General features: G+C 45.8%; 1 long non-coding RNA gene across 1 annotated transcript in view; it reads right to left on the minus strand.

Annotated features, from left to right (window-relative positions):
- LOC109319823 overlaps positions 1-748 on the minus strand; it is a 9323-nt gene extending 8575 nt beyond the window's left edge. The window contains exon 1 of the long non-coding RNA XR_002103635.1: positions 739-748. This is a non-coding gene — a long non-coding RNA (uncharacterized LOC109319823). The remainder of the gene's footprint in view (positions 1-738) is intronic.
- Between the last annotated feature and the right edge of the window lie 5507 nt (positions 749-6255).

A 6255-nucleotide genomic window follows, 5' to 3' on the forward strand; every position in this document is an offset into this window, starting at 1 on the left:
CTTGGCTAAAAGAACACAAAGCCAGCAAAAGCTGGTTACAGTTGATATGGGTGGCAAGGAGAGGTGCTAATTTGGCTTTGTTTGGAAAAGCACATATTATCACATGGACAGCAGATGCAATGCTGCTGCATTAAAAGTGTTGTAGGCCTGCTTGTGAGATGGCTCTGCTGAAGTCAATAATGCTGTTCAGATGTACACCAGCTGAAGATCTAGCAGGTAATTTTTTGTTCTCTCTGTGTGCTTGTGTTTGGGAAAATGTGATTGCATCTGGGCAGCCTTAACATTGCATTACTGTCACTTCCTTTAGATATATAAAGCATGCTTAGTACTCAAGCATTCAGCATGCACACATCTGGATACAAAGCATAATGTAAGCACCACTTCTTGCCCACACTCAACTCCAACCTCTCCTACCACCCAGAGTCTTGGAACTATAGTGAGCTGCGCTTCCTCATCCTAAGTCTGATGCTGAATACAAAAAACTTGCAGTTGTGTATGGCTCATTTGGCTTGTGTGCATCAGTTCCTGGGGCCATCCTCAGCGAAGAATCCAAGAAGTGGAGATGAGCAGAGTGAGTAATTTCCGTTGCCCGTGAAGCTGAGTTTCTGCTATTGCAGCTCGCAATTTGAGAGGTCCCATTCTGCCAAAGTGGAATCTTAATTGGGTTCAGTGGAAAAGACAAGCAGCTGCCAAGGCCTGCATGAACCTGGGTTTACAGAGACATGGGGCAGTACTGACTTAGTCCCACTGGGAAAGAGACGAGGGGCCTGCGGAGATCTCACTACAGCTTACAAAATATGCCTCAGTATAAGCCAGATGCTTTACACTGACAAAGGAAGCAGGCAGGAGATGAAGAGGAAGTCACCATGTTGCATGCAGAGACCACAAGCCCCAAAGCCAGCCATAGGCAGAAAGGTCAGACATGAGGTCCCTTCCGCTGGCACACAGCCAAGGCCATTAGGACAAGACAAGCTACCAATGAAGTCAAGAGGCAGCTGGCAGTCTTAGTCTTGTCATCAGTCAGGATGCTACAGCTAGGCTGTAACAACAAAGTCCTTCTTCAGGTATATAGGGGGCAAAAAAAAGGTGCAGGGTAGCATAGGACCCCTACAGGGCAAACTAGGGCAATTAGTGGCAGATAGGTGGGACAAGGCTGAGTTCAATGAGTTTTTTGCTTCTGTATTCCTGAACATGGTTCAAGACAAATCTCCCAGTTGGATCATAGACAGGCACAAAAGGGACACCAGTCCATCAATGTTAGTTCCAGCTTGGTGAAGAGGTACTTGGAAGGACTGGATGTGTTTCAGTCAGCAGGCCTGCATGATCTTCATCCAAGGGTGCTAAAGGAATTGGCCAGTGCCATAGCAGAGACACTGGCATGGCTGTTTGAGTGCTTGTGGTGCTCAGGTCAGGTCCTAGAGGATTGGAAAAAGACCAATGTGGTCTCTATTTTCAAGAAGGGGAGGAAGGAGGATCCAGGTAACTACAGACCAGTTAGTTGTTGTGAAGCTTAATTTTATTCATTTTTCCCTCTATCCTTGGGAAAACCTTTGGAAAAAAAAAATGATTAAGGATTGCATTTGTGGGATTCCAGTAGGAAAAATAATGCTGAAAGGTAACCAACATGAGTTCATAGCAGGTAGATCCTGCCTGACTAACCTTGTTTCTTTTTATGACCAGGCCACAAAATGCTTAGATACAGGAGTCAAGGTAGATGTCATTTGCTTGGATTTTAAGAAGGCCTTTGATATGGTAGCTCATCCTATTCTCATCAATAAACTGAGCAGCAGTGACATAGATGATTACATGGTCAGGTGGGTGGAAAATTGGCTTAGGAGTTGCACCCAGAGAGTGGTGGTGGTGGACAGGACGGTATTGACCTGAAAAGATGTGGACAGTGGAGTCCCACAAGGCTCAGTCCTTGGACCTGTGCTGTTCAATGTCTTCCTCAGTGACTTGGACGAGGGCATGGAGAGCACTCTGTCCAAATTCACGAATGATACCAAATTATAGGGTAAAGTTAATACACTAGAGGGTAGGGAACAAATCCAGGCAAATCTGGACAGGTTGGAAAATTGGGCAGAACAGAAATGGGTGCAGCTCAACAAAGACAAGTGCAAAGTGCTGCATTGAGGGAGAAGGAATCACCAACGCACTTACAGGCTGGGGGATGACCTCAGCAGCACAGTATTGGAAAAGAACCTCGGAGTCATAGTCAACACCAAGATTAACACGAGTCGTCAATATAACAAAAGTGATCAGTGAAGCTAACCACACTTTATCATGCATTAGCAGGCGCATGACAAACAGGTCCAGGGAGGTGATACTTCCCCTCTGAGGCATTGGTCAGGCCATAGTGGAGTACTGCATCCAGTTTTGGGTGCTGTACTTCAAGTGGGATGTGGACAACCTCGAGAGGGCTCATAGGAGGGCCATTCATATGGTTAGGGGCCTGCAAGCAAGGCCCTACGAGGAGAGATTGAGGGCCCTGGATCTCTTCAGCCTATGCAAGAGAAGGCTAAGAGGTGATCTCATGGCTGCCTACAAATTTATCGGGGTGGGGCAACAAGGAGTAGGAGATGCTCTGTTTACCAGGGCACCCCTTGGAGTAACTAGGAACAATGGCCACAAACTGATGGAGAACAGATTTAAGTTAGACATCAGGAAGAACTACTTTATAAGGGTTGCCAGAATCTGTAATGGGCTTCCAAGGGAGGCTAGACAAGCATCTGACTAGGGTAATGTAACCCTAGTGCTCTTTTCTGCCCATGGCAGGTGGTCAGATTCGATGATCTACTGAGGTCACTTCCAACCCCAACATCTATGAATCTAAACAAAAAGACTTCTTACTGCCTTATAATAGAGGCCAGCAATGTTTTCTGAGTAGGGACCAGATGCTGAGCTCAGGTCTAAGGCAGCCTGGCACTAGGACCTGGCTTCCTCTGCTGCTTCTCCCTGCCACCTGGCTGTGCCATGGTGTGGACAGAACTTCCCCTACATCAAAACCTCTGATGTTTGCTGCAGCATGGTATAGGCAGAGCCCCTGCTGCCAAAGTCAAAGCTCTGTAGGCTGTATCTAAAAAATCCATTGGCTTGATCAGACCCACAGACCGGAGGTTACAAAACCCTGTCCTGTAAGGTTGGAGTGGCCCTGCTGTATAAGAAGGCACAGAGTAGAGATGTGTTTTCAAAGGCATCTCAGACATTAGTTTGAAACCTTAGTCTGTACTAAATGAAGGCTGGGATAAAGACCCTTCAAGCAGCCTGGCTGCTTTAGGGATAACTTTTGACACGATACTCTTTAAGCCATAAATCCACGGACAGTGGTAGAAGTCACCGAGGACACTTTTGTTACCATTTTTATACCTGGTCTACACACCTCTTAGGGTTTAATGGTGTTTCTGGGAACTGCCACTCCCACTTAGTGTGCGGTAGAGGATGGACATTGTTATTTGGAAAACTGTAGGTACACCGAAGCAAATGAGGTCTCAGTCCAACTCAGCCACTGCTGATGCATCCCAAGTGGCAGTAGTACAAGCCAGGATCACACATATAGTAACAGTGAACTTAACAGCCAGCAGATTTTCCTTTTCTCTCTACCCTGCATATGTTAGGGGAGGCATTCTTCAAATACACTAAACCACAGGATGAAAATCCATAGGTCCAGGCCACATTCTGGGCAGATACTTGGATGATAGAACAAGTTGCTGTCCTTTGTCCTGAATCTTCTAGCTTTGTGGCCCAAAGCCTGAGTAATGAGTGGGCATCTGCCACAGCCCCACATGGAAGAAAGTGGGAAGAAAAAGATCCATGGTTTATCTTAGCTTCAGTGCTTGATTGCACCCAGTGGTCTGTATGAAGAGGCTGATTGATCCAACAATGATCAGATATTAGGTAAGGAGTAGCCCTGATCAAGCATCTGCTGTTCCCAAGAGCTGAGCGCCACAAGGTTACTATGCTCCAGCCATGAGGTTGTAGCATTTTATTACAGGTGGAGTCTGAACAAAATGTAGCCCTGATCTAACCCCAAGGCCCACTGCAGATTTACCTGTTTACCCTCCACTCCAGAGCTCCTTGCTTATTTAACTACATAAGATCAGATGAAGCAACCAAGCAGATAAGCCTAGGACTTCCAATTTTAGATCTGTTTGCAGGGCATTCAAGGTGGAGGTTTCTGCGTGTCTCCGACTCAGAGTCTCAAAGCTACCTGCACAGGTTCAGCAATTCACTTGACCTATTGACTTCTTGCAGCTGGAATTACTAAAGAAACTTAACTTTTTGCTCTAGAATTTGGCTCCTGGGCCAGGTGAAGAGGCCAAATGCAATTTTTCTACTTTCTAATTTTGTTGGTTGCCACATGGAGCTGGGATGGAATTCCAGCCCCCCAGCCCCTTTTCTGCACCCCGTGTGTATGTGTGTGTGTGTGGGGGGGTGTTTTGTTTGTTTGCAACTTTTGTGTGTTTGCAAGCTTTCCTCAGAAGCATTGGATGTTGGCTGCTGCCAAGGCTGAGGATTTTGACTGGGGAGTGCTAGTGTTCCTGCTGGGACTTAAAGCTGGAGGCTCCTGGCTAGAGAGTCTTGCCACTATGCTCAGGGTCAGGTCAATTACTATATTTGGTGTTGAGAAGGAATTTTACCCCACGTCATATGGGTACATACTGGGGGGGTTGCCTTTCTTTGTAGCCACAGCATGGCCCTCTGCTTGAGATCTTGTGTGCATATTAACAACCTTTTACAGAAGCAGGACTTTGGCTGCAGTGGTTCTCCTGCTTTACCTGTGGCAGGGTAGGCTGCTTTGTTTTGCATTGCATCAGGGTTGGTGGTTGTTTTACTAAGAGGTTAGATTATGGCTTATATAGGATGGTTTGGTTAGGGATGATCCTGCTTCAGCCAAGGAGTTGGACTAGGTGATTTCTAGAGGTCCCTTCCAACCCTGGTTCTATATGATTTCTATCATTAGCATTGCAGAGGCCTTAACAGGCATGTTCAATATACTAAACCCAAACAAAGCAGAGGACAGAGTTAAGGTTCTGAAAGCCCTCACCAACTAAGCCAGCTAGTCCCTTGACTGGTTCTGGATTGACTGGGGATGCCTCCCCATGATGCTAAGATCTTAGACACAGCAAAGGCAGTAGCAGTAACACTAAGCCAGCTCCAGGGAGATCAGGTAAGCCAAGGATTTTCAAACCTTCCCTGGAAGAACTCCAGCTGAATGGATGCATCTGAAAGGTTTCACGTCACTTTTCCTCTATTTCAAGGTATTTGTATTTATTTAGACTTAATGAATACTTGGGAGTGTGCATGGATGGGGAGGGAGGAGAATCATGAAAGGAGAGGGAAGCAATGCAGCCACTGTATCTCCACAAAGTGGTTCCACATGCAAGCAAGGCTGGGCTTGACTCGCTGCTGCGTGTTTTGCAGTGTGGTTTTGGGCAGCCATTCCACCTCGACAAAGCTGTTATTTATTTACTTAAAGACTTGCATTCCATGGAAAAAGATGCCCCAAGATAGCACTGCGTTTCTAAAATTAAACCCAGCTGGTTGGAAAGGAGAAGAGAGCACGCCCCTTGAGCCATCAGCAGCGGCAACAAAGCTTGCAGTGTCATTGCCGCCTCCTTCAAAATATTTTCCTCTCTCTGAATTCAATGCCGAGCCTGAGCGAAAAAGTCCTCTGTGTCCTCAGTTGAGCAGTGTTAGTGGCATAGATCTTCAGAAGGCTGAGCTCTGCTCAAATACATTACTCAAAGATCACAAACTGGCTCTAACAGAACTGGTGTGCAAGGAGTATATTAAAAAAATGCTTTGCTCTCATAGGCCTCAACAAACCAGTCTAAGTTCTTGTTCCTCTGTGGGTTCATTACCTATAAATCTTTGGCTGACACATGTTTGTAATGCAATCAGGAAAAATTTCTACAATGTAATTTACAGGCCCTTGCTGCATTCCTGATCCTGATCTCCTATCTAATCTAGCCAAGGGTTTCCTTTAGTTCCCGTGTCCAAAGACTGTGCCTCTTGATGGCCAAAGCCATTGAACTGCAGCTCATTGTACAGCTGAATTTACTAATCTATGTTAGAAACACTTCCAGGTCAACAATTTTAAATGAAAATATATACCCTCCTAGTACTAACAGGACTGAACTCATTGTTAGCAAAGGAATGGGAAACAATCTTTTTGCTTCTCACCATTTCTGCTAGGTTGTTTTCCCCGTTGGTTTACCCTCCATTTCACTTTCTGGTTTTCATGTTCATAGTTTT

Source organism: Crocodylus porosus, unplaced genomic scaffold, assembly GCF_001723895.1.
Source record: "Crocodylus porosus isolate Cpor-Errol unplaced genomic scaffold, CroPor_comp1, whole genome shotgun sequence".
In the NCBI taxonomy this organism is placed as follows: Eukaryota; Metazoa; Chordata; order Crocodylia; family Crocodylidae; genus Crocodylus; species Crocodylus porosus.